Source organism: Emydura macquarii, unplaced genomic scaffold (assembly GCF_026122565.2).
Source record: "Emydura macquarii macquarii isolate MOO-44397 ecotype Brisbane River unplaced genomic scaffold, CSIRO-AGI_Emac_v2 contig_3530, whole genome shotgun sequence".
NCBI lineage: Eukaryota > Metazoa > Chordata > Testudines > Chelidae > Emydura > Emydura macquarii.
In genome coordinates, this window is record NW_027133667.1 from 5869822 (window position 1) to 5883738 (window position 13917).

The 13917-nt window shown below is 40.7% G+C and overlaps 1 long non-coding RNA gene across 1 annotated transcript; it reads right to left on the minus strand.

Annotated features, from left to right (window-relative positions):
* Positions 1 to 11666: 11666 nt before the first annotated feature.
* On the minus strand, positions 11667 to 12673 carry LOC137145442 (uncharacterized). Its single transcript, XR_010917655.1, has 2 exons — positions 12540 to 12673; positions 11667 to 11892 (listed from the first exon to the last, which is right to left on the minus strand). It is a non-coding gene; the product is annotated as an uncharacterized lncRNA (long non-coding RNA).
* Between the last annotated feature and the right edge of the window lie 1244 nt (positions 12674 to 13917).

Sequence of the window (13917 nt, forward strand, 5' to 3'; positions counted from 1 at the left end):
TACAAGTGTTTGCTTATGGTTTAGCCTTGGTTTGAAGCATGAGGCATAGCCTATTTTTAACAGATTTTTCTGCATGTCCAGCAAATGTGCCCAGTCATCTGGCATTTCTGACATTTGACATTTTTATGTATTAGCTGAGGATTCTGTTTACAACTGTACAAAAACATCTCGTGGCATTGAATTTCTCTTCAGGGAGGGGACCTTGCCTTCACATTTGTCTTTAAATCCTCTAGCATACTGTTGGAGCTATATAAATAATAACCTTGTGATCTGGGCCTCTGCACATTTTAAACTCATTTGCCTGTTTCACTGCAATCTCCTGGCTGGCAACTGTGTCAATAGCCTCTTTCAGGGTAATACTGCTTTCTATGTATTTCATATTCAACCCACAGAGAATTCTATCCTGTAAAGTCTCAAGTAAAAATTGTCCAAATTGGCAATGCTATACCATCTTTCTTAGCTCTGTTAACAGCTAATTGAATTTCTTCTTTATTTCCTCGGATGAAATGTATGCCTTTCTGCAATCAAGGCTGGAATTTGGAATAAATCCTAAGGGAATTAGGCACCTAACAGTTTCCATCAAGTTTTAATGGGAGCTGGATGACTAGCTGCATTAAAAGCCTTTCCACATCCTAGCCTAAAGTAGCCTTGGTGAGTCTTGAGCCACTAGACAAATTATTTCATTATATTGTCAGCAGATCATTTGAGGATACTAATGTCTAATATATGATCTTCCTACAGTGCCAGGAGAATAATTTTTTTTTCACACCCCATTTTTTTATGTCATTTACTTTAAAAGCAAAACTTGGTCTAGCATTTCTGCATATTTCCCCCATACGTGTCCTTGTGTACGAGCCTCTATTTTCCTTCATGCTGTCATTTGTACTTCAGAAAAGTACCAAACAAAACAGCTCACTGTGGGTGGTGAATTCTTTTTCTTTTTTTCCCTCAGCTGCACAACCAGACTTTACTCTTAGATTCTTTCTTTCAGAGGAAAAATGTATCAGTCACTTAGTTACTCTTGAATTCACACACAATTTGTGGGATTATTTCATGCAAACAGCTTGCTGAATTTTAAGGTACCCAGGCAGCAGCTAAAACAACGTGGCTTCTGGTCTTTCTTGGGATTTTAATCTTTCTGTTTGTTTAAATTGTTTACATTTATCTTCAGACTCAAAACATGGTGCTTTTTAAAAAGTAAATCCCCTTCTGCTAATTTCTTATGTATTAAATTTACCCAATTTAGGGCAGAGGATAGCCGTAACCCAGACAGGGAATTGTTACATAGTAGCAGTTTCATTCTTTAGGGCTCCTTCATTGCCACAAGTACATATTAGCTCTGTCTGCAGTATAGCTAGGCTAGTGCTGCAAAATACAACTGTGCTAGAGATTGCTCTTAGCATTGATCCTATAGCACTGTTCATAATAACTGCCTCGTTGTTATTCCTAGTAAAATAAAGGAACCAGTCTTCAGAGGAAAAAATGCAATGGAGTTATACTCTCATAAAACTTAAGTAGGTGAGGTGGTGAATATGTTCCAACATTTATTACATGAATCGAAATACCAGCTTGTAAGCATAGGCTGACATTTTCAAACCTGGTTTCCTGACATTAGGCTCCTAAACACATATTTAAACACTTGAATATAAGCTTTTGTTTATGCACTTAAAAAAGCATTCAGAAGTCTAACGTTAGGCATTCAAATTTGAAAATGTAGCCTTGCATCTGTGATAACATGCAAGAGAAAATATAATTAACAGGATTCTACAAATTAAGTGACCTTTCCTTTATCAGAGAAAATAGCCTTATCGGTGATAAGAAAATACAATTTATCATTGTCATTAAGTACTGAGGGACTGAGACAGAGCCACTGACTTCAGTGTACATGGCTTGGACCCTGATTAGCATTTACACTCTGTAGTAATTCATAGTTATTTTATTGTTCTCTAAATTGAATTTTAGACTAAAATCTAAATTCTTCCAAACCTCAAATTTGCTGATAAGTGACTCTTCCTGTTTTAACATCCGTGATATTTGCATACAGAATATTTCTCATAATAATCTATACTTCTTATTTTGACTGCTTTAATCCAAGCAATAAAACAAAACATAGCCATTGTTTTCCTTAGCGCTACTGTGCACAGTATTCATTTAATTCCTTCCATCTTGCTTCCTTCTGTCAAGTGCTAACACAAATATAACGAAAGGGGCAAATAGATAGATTTCATATCTCTTGATCTGTTCACCTTTAATTTCAAAGTAAGGAATTGCAATCTCCTTCCCCCCCTTGGGTTGTATATTAGCCACCAAAACCTATATTGCCTTTTTTTTTTTTTAGTATTTTAGACAACATACTTCATTTTATGCCACAAACATATTGTTTGGGGAATATGCAGTACATTAACTACTCAGGGGACAATAATAACTCTGTTTGCTGATCCATTTAATCTCTTTTTAGCAGGACAGAAACACTTGCCTTTACTTAACATCTTAGTAACAAAGACTATTTTCATGTCCTTGGTAGGCTCAGAATCACATCCAAGTCCTCCTATTGTCTTTGAACCAACTGGACAAAATTTAACTCTGGAGTCATTTTTCTAATGTTAAATCTGATAGCAGATTTTTCTTTATTTCTAGTAACACTAAAACCCAGTGGACTAGGTGGTGCCTGCTAAGATAAGATCTGCTGTACGGCAGGGATTGTACTCGATGGTGGAAAAACAGCTCCCCAATGTAAAGTGTGTGTGTGCATGATTCATCCTATCCCCACCTCTCACCACTTCCTTTGGGACACACTAAAGGAACATCCCCCTCTTTCCTAGAGTAAAGGGATTATAATTGTCTCTGGCCCTTGCACAAGATGTGCTGCAGGAAGAGCTCCTTGCACTCTCCCACCCTACACACTCACATAAGGCCTAAACAATCTTGCCAAATATAATTTGGGCTAGCCTGTTTTAATCTGAGGATTTTATGGGAATGCTCAGCATGTGATGTGATTGGCATGATCTCCTCAGGAGAGGTCCAGGAATTGGATAGCAAGGGTGGGTGTGGCAGCACCGCGTGGCATTGGCAGAGCTGAATGTGGAAATCTTGCTCAGTGCCTGCGTCACTAAACCTGGCCTTAGTCACTTCCATGAAACCTTCCCTTTCATAGGAACTACAGTTAAAAGAGATGATCCCTAGCAGGATAAAATGACTAAGAAGAAGGGAGCAGTTTGGCAAATGAATGTCCCAACTACCAAAATAGCTCAGGTTTGTCCAGGATTTCTGAGCCTAATCATGAAAAAGAGCAGTGGAAATAATCAGCTATTATTTTTAGACATTATGAACAGTCACAGGAAAAATATAAATACACAGCTGGAAACCTGTAAATGTGTAACTAACCATAAAGGCTTTTTTTAAGGACATTACCTGATGCTTTTCATAGATTTTCCCTCTTTTTATAAAACATCCCTTTGTCTGTAATTCCTTCCTGTCTGCTTGTTCTTTTCTATTTGTAAAACACTGATTACTCCCCAGGACTAATCCTGTGAGGTACTGAGTGCCTCATGGAAGATGTTAAATGCGGTTGATTCTTTCTAGAGGCACTGGGACTTGAAGATGCTAAATCTCTTGCAGGAAGTATTCGCCCCCTCACAAGATCAGGCTCAAGTTTCTAAGGGAGCTGAAATGAGCATGAGTCTCTCGCTCTCTCTTTACTTCCTGTGACTGCAGCAGCATTCTGCTTCCATGGGATGCACTCACTGATTTTCCAATGAATATACAAATTGGAGAAAACAGGCCAAACTAAGGAAAATGAGTCTATGCTCAGATATGACAATGAGACTGAAGTTGAATTCTGCAACTCTTCACTCAAGGTTTTATTCTTAACACCCACTGAAGACTATTATTATTTTGATTCAATTACAATAGCTCCCAGAAACATCAGAATCAGGGCCCGAGTGTGCTAGATGCTATTCACATAGATAGGAAGACTGTCTCTGCCTGAAAATCTCACAATCTAACCTGACAAACCACATATGAAGGGGAAGGGGGTCAAGGGAAAAACTGGACACATAATTCATCATTGGTGCAGTTCCACCAGTGGTAGCAATGCTATCCAGAGAGCTATGGGGTAGAACTGGAAATCAAACTTCTCTCCTCCCTGGCAGTGCCGTGGAGTAAAATCTAGGCTAAGACTACATCTACATTGTGATAAAAAAAAAAACACGGCATGGAGTCTACACTTACCACAAAATTTGGAGGCAGTAGCTTGCGTATCTTCCGTCAAGTTCCTAAATTTCTGATTAGCATGGCATCCCCACTATGCTGCACAGAGGGGAAATGCCCTCCCATCAAAACAGCGTTAACGCTTTTTCTGGGGGTGGATTATTCAGTCGACTTCCAGATTAATTGAGCGGGTCTCCACTTCCGTTCAATCGACCCCAGAGAATTGATCCGACGGCACCAAATTTGCCGCCGTGAGTGAAGACATACCCTCAGGGCCCAGGTCAGCTGACTCTAACTCACAGGGCACATGCCAAGGGGCTAAAAATAGCAGTGTAGATGTTCAGGCTCAGGTTGGAAGCCAGGCTCTGAGACCCTCCCTCCTTCATAAGGTCTCAGAGCTCAGGCTCCCATCCAAGCCCGAATCTTTACACTGGAATTTTATAGCCCCACTGCCTCAGCCCCACAAGCCAAAGTCAGCTGACCTAGTTCAGCCACGGCTGTGTTACGGGGTCTCTTTTTGTGTGTAGATGTACCCTAAGGGGCTGGCTTACCTACAGTGAACATGGGGGGTGGAGGGGAGGAGAGAGGGGAAGTCTACACCCGCTCAGGGAGCTGAGTGCAAGAACCTTCAAACTGCAGGTTTCAGTTGTCTCCTGTGCCTCCATCTCTCTAGAACCCTTGCTTGACTGAAGGCTTTGAGCGGACTGGGAAAATGAGTGATTTTTTTAAAATGTAAGAGCTAACACATGCTAATGATTTTTCAGCACCTGTTGGCACCTTGTGTAGACAAAGCAAGTGGCGTTTAAAAATGTGTTAGCTGGTCACGGCTAGCTCTAGGGAGTCTCTAAAACAGACCTCTGTTGTTCACCATTTTCATGTTTGCATTCTCTGAAATGATATCTGTAGTTAGGAAAAAACAGGTGATTGATGGAGTGCAAGGCTACGAACAAATTATTTTTGTCATCCATGACGTACTTCAGTAATAACATCCAGTTACACAGTTGTCATCTGATAATGAAGAAAGTGCTAATTGTCAGCTGATAACAAAACTGTAAAGTAAATGAATGGAAGCAAATCTGTGGATTGGCTCACTGGACAGCCTCTAATTTAAGTGAAGAATATGAATCCAGTACTGACATCAGAGGATGCTTTCGTGCACATTGCAATCAACAAATGCTAGAAAGATACAGTTCAATCCTGTATCTAGTGTCATTGGCTGTATAAGGATTGAGAGGAAGGATGGCCTTGTGGTTATGACCCTAGCGAGGGATCCACCCAATCTGGGTTCTGTTCCTGAATCTGCCCCAGACTTCCAGTGTGCCCTTGGCAACTTAGGCCCTGATTCAGGAAAACATTTACACACATGCTTAACTTTTATTGAATTCAATTAGACTGACATCTGCTTAAAGTTAAGCACTACTCAAGTGTTTTCCTGAATAAAGATGGTTTTAAGCACATACTTATTTTTCTGAATTAGGGTCTGTGTACTTCAGTTCCCCATTGGTAAAACAGAAATAACAATACTTCCATTCTCCTCACCCTCTATGTCTGCCTGGTCTAATTAGATTGCAATCTCAGTTGGGCCCTGATATAGCTGGCACCTTTAGGTCCTGCTGCTGTAATAAATAGTAATAATACTATTAATTACTTACAATCATTACACTACCTTTCATACCCAAGGATTCCAAAGTGTATTAGTCTTTTCATGTAGACTGCTTTGAGATGGAAATGTGGGCCCCTGAAGAGCAGTGCTGGAAGGAGACGAAAAATTTGGGAAGGTCGCTGTGGCAAACTCCCTCTCAGAAGGTTATGAAATCTTTGCTCTCTATGCAGAGTGGAAAAGTAAACAGCACAGAACTGAATTTATCTACCTCAGAGAAAAAAAGGGTTGAGTTTCCATTTAAAACTGCTGTAGTTCTAAGGAGCATAGGTATGTGTAACCTGCTATTTAAAACATCCCCGCCCAGCTCACCAATCAGTGTTTCATGCTCTAATGCAAATAAATGTACAACTTGCGCCCTCAGCAGGGGCTACTTGCAAGCTCTGTAGGTAATTACATTACATGCTATTAAAACTTTGTTGCAGATATTTTTAAAAGTGTTTCTCTACTCAGGAGAGTGCATTGGAAATATATTTATGCAAACAGTACAGAAGTACATTCAAATATAGTTACTTAAAGTTCACTTTAGTGCATCATATATCAATCCAATATTTTTCTCAGTGCATTTGGAATACAATTGTTTATTCTGATAAACCCTGCAGGGAGTACTAGCAACGTGGCCTTCTGTGGTTTGCTGCAATGCACACCATGAATGGCATGCTATTTGTCAAGTTTCACTCTGTGCTTTTCTGGAAGTGCCCATATCTAAGATACAGCATGGAGCTTTGGAAATGTGCTTTTCTTTCAATTCAAATAGGAGCACTGGAAATCTGCATAACCCAAAATTTACCATAACAGCATGAAAATATAGTTATCCCAAGAGTCAGTAAATGACACTGGATGGGTATGAATCCCAATCCTTCATACAGTGCTGCTTTAACCTCTGGAGCGCCTGGGGAATCTTTACCTCCTGCTATTCTATTGTTGATATTGTAAAGTTTGTAAAGAGCAACTTTCCATTTCTGACAAGCTGAGCACAGCTTCCACCAGTTAGTGGAGAAGGAACACAGTGGGAAGTGAGGGGAACCTTCTGAGTTATCTGCCAGAGCTACAATCCATGAATCATAAGGACCCAAAAGGATTAGAATTTCAGGTAGAGTAATGCGCACAGTAGTAAGTCCCAGCACCGGGTGAGAGAGTCTAGTAATTACTCACACTTGTTCTATTTTCTGGACACTAGTTGTAAGGAAACAAGCAAACGCATACTACAAAATCAGATGGTTGGCCCTGGCTCCGGTTGTGTATAAAAGCTCTTAATAAGAAAGTAGACATGGAGTAAATTAAATTTACTGCACTGTATTACTCCTTTGACATTAATCTAACAGGTCTCCAAATGGCACTATTGGGCTGAATGAAAACAGGTGAAAGCGTATTTATTCAGAATGCCCAAATAGACAGCTCCATATGAGTTTGTGGTAGAGATTCATAACTCCAATCCCAAAATTAAATAGAATCTGAACCAATTCAGCTTTCCATCACCCTTTTATTCCAGAGGTGTCTTTAGATAGTTTTCAGGCACAGTTATATAAGTGATTTATTAATCTGGAGCCAAATCCAGCAATCCTTATACAGGGAAAAGTCCCATTGGCTTCAGTGGGCATTTTTCTTGAGTAAAGACTACAGGCTTCTGGAGAACATTTATCTAAATGGAGCTGGCAAACAAATTAAATTAGCCAAATCTGGCTGTATATCAAGTGAGGGAATCTTCTGTGTGGAAACAGAATTCTCCTCTGTTGCAAGAAATCAAAAAAGCAGCATTTCAGGTTTAATACAGCTATTTAACCATTTGTTACATTGTTATGACACCACGTCATATCACATACTGAATCTTAGGGCAATTCACCACCACAGGCCATAGAGTCAAAGACAGTTGTCAGATTTTAAAAGGGCTGGATAATTTTCTGACCACTAATGACGTTTCTAGTTATGCAGACTAAGGTAAGAGTAATCTGATCTCATGCATCAAGGCATAAACTGATTGCTACAGGGGTCAGGAAGTGATTTACCTTCTCTGTACAACATGCACAGCATTGCACAAATGGGTACATCCACGATAGGAGGTGGCAGGCAGTGCTTCCTCTGAAACATCAGATACTGGCCCCTGCCACAAGCAGGATAACAGTCCCTGAGGAGCTAGTGGTATGGCACAGCTTTAATTTCCTATAGGCTAAATCACGACTCCTCTTACAAGGATATGTATGGAGATTAGGGGAGTTAGGAGCCCTCCCTATTGTGTGGCCCAAGTAAGGGGGGGAGGGGGTCAGAATTGCCACCCTTTGTGAATGGAGTTCTTTAGGGTCTGCTAACAAGATGTTTCATCTGAGAACAGCTTATCTGACAGGCAGGGACAAGCATGGCTCCTCTTTTCCCACTCACTGGCTAGCGGAGTTGGTTGGCTGCAATGTGAAGAATATATGTCCCTCTTAAAGGATTGTTTCCCTGCAGTACAACCAGGATGCTCTGGGGGGCATTGTGACTCTCTGAAGCAGAATGTCTCCCTGCACTCTCCCATGGGTGCCGTGGTTCTGTGCCTTCTGCTCATACAGGCTCCACACTGTTACCACAGCCTAGCCATACATTTCCCAAGCATATTCTTATTTACAGCCCTTAGTAAATCAGAAAGATTTTCCCAGTACTGGCAATAAAACAGGTTTCAGGGTTACGTCAGCTTCTTTTGAAGGCTCACTCTAGTTATTAACCCTTTAATTTATGTGCATCCTTTTTTTAAAAAATTTCACGACACTAAATGACATTTTCAGATTTCTAATAATTGTGACCTCAGCAGTAATTCTGCTAATGGTCCTCTTTGCGTCTGTTCCTCTAATTAAGTGACCTGAATGGGGATATTAGGAAAAGTGGAAAATAATCATTTCAGAACTCATTAAAGTAACTTGGCTCTGAGTGAGATTGGTTCTTGTGAGAAGAATTAAAAAATTATGAGAAAAAACTGTTAAGATGCAAAGAGTCAAAAATCTGCTACTGTCTCTGCATTTCTGATATTTGGCAGTCAAAGACAATCCTCTCTGCAGTTCATATTTCATTTGCTGAGGATAATTACAACTAACGCCCAAATCTGTACCTTCCTAATCATATCTCTTTCACCACCGGAGGTTAATCCCTTTTTTCAACCTCTCCTGTGTTTACTCCTTCATCACAATCACAAGGAATAACAGTGAGTTGAGGCTTGTTAGTCCTGCTGTGACGTAGTCCAGAACTGGGTGGTAAAGTAAAACCTTACTGTGGCCCACTCAGGGTTACAGAAGGCTTGGCTCCTCATTTATTAGTGATAAATAGGCTCCCTTTCTGGTAGGGTAAATACTAACAGTACAGTTCTTGATAGGGTAAAAATGAAAACCACAGTTCCCATTTCTAGCATGGGGAAAATAAACAGGTTTCAGGGCGCCAGTCACAACTCCCCTCTGGTCACTACGCAGGAAGCACAGTTCCTTGCCCCGGAGAGCAGCCTGTTGATTATACATGGGCAGGGACTCAATTTTATTAAGTACTATTATTATTTGAAGCACCCATTGCCCTAGGCATTGTACAAATACATAGTAAGAGAGAGTCTCTGCTCTGCACAAGAGCACACAAAGCCATCCTGACTCAAACGAACACATCACCTTAGCTTTATTTCCACACGTCCTCCCCCCCCGCCCCCCCAAAAAAATCACACTGTTCAACACATGCTGTCCACCAGTTGTTTCTCCCTCTGTATCTCTCCCTATCATTAGTCATTTCTGAGCCATAAATATACATACCATCCCAAGAAACACACAGACAGACACACCAGCAACAGTCACCCACATATATAACATCAAGACGTACTTAAATCCACTGATGATGTTCCACACTTCTCAATACACAAACATTCTGATATATGAATAATATCATTCATTCAAAGTCTCTCATACACCTCATACATGCTGCCATGTGCATACGCACACATATATCTATTTCTCCTACACACATCTTCCTACCCCCACACAGGTAAGCACCCACAACCATGCTTGTACAAGGCAGTTATGGGCCTATTTTTCACAAATGGGTCCCTTAACAGGATGGCTAAACCCCATATATCAATGCTCAGCATGGATGCTTCTTCCTTTATTAACACACTCACAGTAGGGTCTCACCCAAAACTCACCCCCTTCCTTGGGGTTCAGCTGTGACCAAAAGCTTTAGAAATGTACTTTTTGGGAACAGTTCCCTAAGGCAGGACTATTTTTGGAAACAATTCTCAACAGACATTCACTCTGGCTTCCTCTCAGGATGTTTTATTCTCTACGCTTCTCTCTGCCTGATTTCCTGTCCTTCCCTCCAGATCTCTCACCCTAGAGAACCACTAATGATACCCACCTGCTATGGTTAGCAGGATGAGTCAGCAGAACAGAGCTCTAATTTATCTACCTGCAGATCAACTCTCACTGAAGCAAGGTTCTCAGTCATTTCCATTCTGAATCCCTCTTTTCTATACCAGGCCCCTATCCCCACCCTTTCTAAATGGGATCAAGCTGTGACTTTCCCATTCATCATGACCCACTCTGGAAGTCACAATCCTCAGCCTGAGAATTCCTGATTTAAAGCACCTATGTCTAAGCACCATAATTTGGGGATGAGAGCCTCACATCCTGTCACACTCAAGCATAGATGCATACCATATCAGTTAAAATTAGCTACAATTTTTAAAACCCAGCTTATTCACAATCTAATTTATTTGAATACAGCCTGCTCGTTATTTTTCCAAGAATTCTCCCGAGGACCTAGCTACCACCTCTCGGGGAGATAGATTACCTATGCCAATGGGAGAACCTGCCTATGAGAGAATCCATAGTGTCTACCTGTGCATTTTCAGCATAGACATATCCATACCCTGAGCCATGTGCAATTTTATCTTATTTCTATTGCATCTCCAGTGTCTAATAGCACTATTTTCCAAAGCCGTTTTTCTGTGAGTAAAAAAGAGTTCAAATGATACCATCATTCCTCTCATAGACCTACTCTATATTTTCCCAACAGTTTCAGAGCAACGTGATTAAGATTGAAGCATCTGCATTATCAAATGGGAGGAGACCATCTTTTTAGAGATGTGACTTAATTTGCATTCAGTTGATTCCGTATTTCCTAGGAGCACATTTCACTTGTACACTTTCCTAGGGTTGTAAATTTTAGTCCTGCTGGCAAAAGGAGAAAATAGCCATTTCTGAAGGAATTGGGTTGTTTTTTTTTTTATTTCCTATTTCTCTCGTATGTTGGCAACTATTCATTTAAACCTCTCCTGGTGTTTTGCAGGGTGCTTAAAAAAGGAAAGAAATGAAATCAATTCTGTTCTGCATGTTAAGCAATGCTAATACTCTGCTTTTAATCCAAAACTGCCTGCATAAAAGTTATCCCAGCATTCTACAGTTAGAAAATCGATCAGATGGTTCAGTACCACTTTCGTAACAAAGTAGTTGTGCCAAAGTGGGATGGGCAAATGTCCATTGTCTCTTGGATAAGTTTCAGGGTGTCTCTTTTTGCTGAGATTCAGGAGTTGCTTGGTGGGCTCACTATCTTTTTAATGGTCTTGGGTCCTTTCCGGCGAGCAAACTGCAGTGGGATTTCCTGTCTCCACTTCAGAGCTAATTGGTTAATCTCTCTCTCTGAACATCTGATAGGTAGAAATCTCCATTCTTAAGCATAGAGGTTTATCCATTGTTCTTAAAAAGAAAAAATTAACACCAATTGGGCCAGATTTGGCCCTGCTTTACATGGCCACACAAGGTTATAAGTAGGAGTCAGACACGACATGCCCACCCAACCCCCCTGTCCATATACACACATATTCTCCTACATCTCAACTAAAGGCAGAGAAGAGACAGGAGCACGGTTGTGCATTCTGTACATCTCGCCCCCACACAACTGGGCAGGAAGTAGGCTAAGACTTGGTTCTCCCCTTTGATGTCCTGGCCAGCGTAGCTAAACTGGCATGGGGAATGTTGAGAAGTCATCTCTCCTCATCAGGGCTGGTGCTAGATTACTTCCTCCTGGAAGAAAGGTGGGAGCAGAGAAGGAACTGTGACTTTTTAAATCATCCTGGGCTACACTCATGGGGCAGCACAACTACATGCTGCCTTTTATACAGGGCTGCACTTAAAAGCAGAATCTAGCTCATTGTGCACATCTTGGCTAACTACTGAGCACTCCCTGATCTTCCCCTCTGGAGAAGGTGACAGGGCATCTCCATGCACATCTAGATTTGACTGACATTTTAGACATCTTTCAGTCAGGCATTGGGATTTCTCAGTATTGCACTGTTTCTTCACTGCTCCTGCAGGTCCAAATGCCAGCTGTGGGTAAAAACATCTTCTTTTAATTTGGGCCAGCTCAGCTCCTTAGACAGCTTCCTCTTAGACTGTGACATAGCCATGGCGAGCCACATTTTTATCATCGCTAGACTAATGTATGACAGTGTAGTCTCACATGGGAATGACTGTGAAGGACATGGAAAATCAATAGCTGTTTTGATACACATGGCCCATATATTAGGTACTGAGAATGGATCCATGAAAGTATATCACACAATTGTTTTGTGTTCTGAAGTGGGCTTTATCTATTTCCAGATTGGTTTTAAGAATCCAGTCCTTATCTCTAAAAAATCTTGGACCTAGCTGCCTCAAAGTATACCTCTTACCCCATCATAATAGCTCCTCAAGTGGTAGGGTGCCATGAGAAAAAGAGCAGGGCAGGGTATTCCTGGTGCAGAACCGCCAGCTAAGCAATTCAGTAATACTAGAAGTCAGAATAAACCTAAATCTTCCCACTTTTAGGGCATGTTGCAAGACCTCTCGCTTTACAAAGGCCATCTTTTAATAACAGTAATACAGATTGGCCTGGCTACATTTCTTCTGGAAGACAATCACCAAGATTGATTTCACATGAAAAAGATGCTTGTAATGAGAAAGGATTGAAGAGTTGGCCCCCTATTCTTACAAAGGTAATGTTATCTTTAATTATAGGTAAACCTGCTAGTGCTGCCTATAATTAAGGTTGTCTAACAGTTTTCATTATTATAACTCAGTTTTCAGTTGCTTTTAACTTTGCCAATCTTTAACCCATTTGGACTGAAAAATCTTTTTCCTGTGTGTCTGCTTCAAGATGCATATTTCTGAAAATTTTTAGCAAAGATGGTTCAGCCATTTCTAAGAATGAAAATAAAGAAAAATACATTGTTTACCCATATTAAACAAATTCTTACAACCATTTTGGTAAGGAACCCACATGCTTTGGAACAAAAGCTTGAAATTCAGCAGTGGGGTTGCCCTGGTGTCAGCGATATGTCCTTTGTCGTTCCCATGAAAATTCCACCAAATTTGGCCTTGTTATGAGCCTTAGAAAAACCTTAGTTTGCACTTGGTGAGTAGGGACTTGATAAGAGTTTGGAATTCTCCAAAGACTCTGTCTCCTCTGTGCATGCTCCCACACAGAACAGATGAGGAGGGCAACAAGAGTTGGTGGTTGGAGGGACTCGATGGGAAAAGAGGGGGACAGCAAAAGGATTGGGAGCAGAGGGACAGGAGTTGAGGTGTGGGAAGCATAGTAATAGACTGGGAAAGATACATGCTGGAGACATAGAACCCCAAGGGTCTCACTAGAGAACACTCCCCTCCAGAACCTGGAATTGAACCCAGGGGTTTTGAATCTCTGTGTTTTTCTGCAGTCAAATAATCATGAAACATTAAGATTGTAAAGTCAAGCACTGAAAAGTAAGAAAATGCCAGAATTAAGGCAACCTTAATTCAGCCCTCTTGTGCATATGCATTCTGATACAGTCTTCAGCTACATAATCACATATTATTTTGCTTAACTTTGCAACCTTAATGTTATTTTGAATGTAGATTTTTTAATGTAATTATATAAAAGCTGCTTGGATACTACAGTGTTGTGGACATTAGAAATGCAGATATATCCAGTGATAGGAGAAGATGTCAATGACGTGAAATTTAGCAAGTGTGATTATTATCTTCTCTGATTTTATAAGAGAAAGAGAGGCATAAATGAGGAAGAGAGAA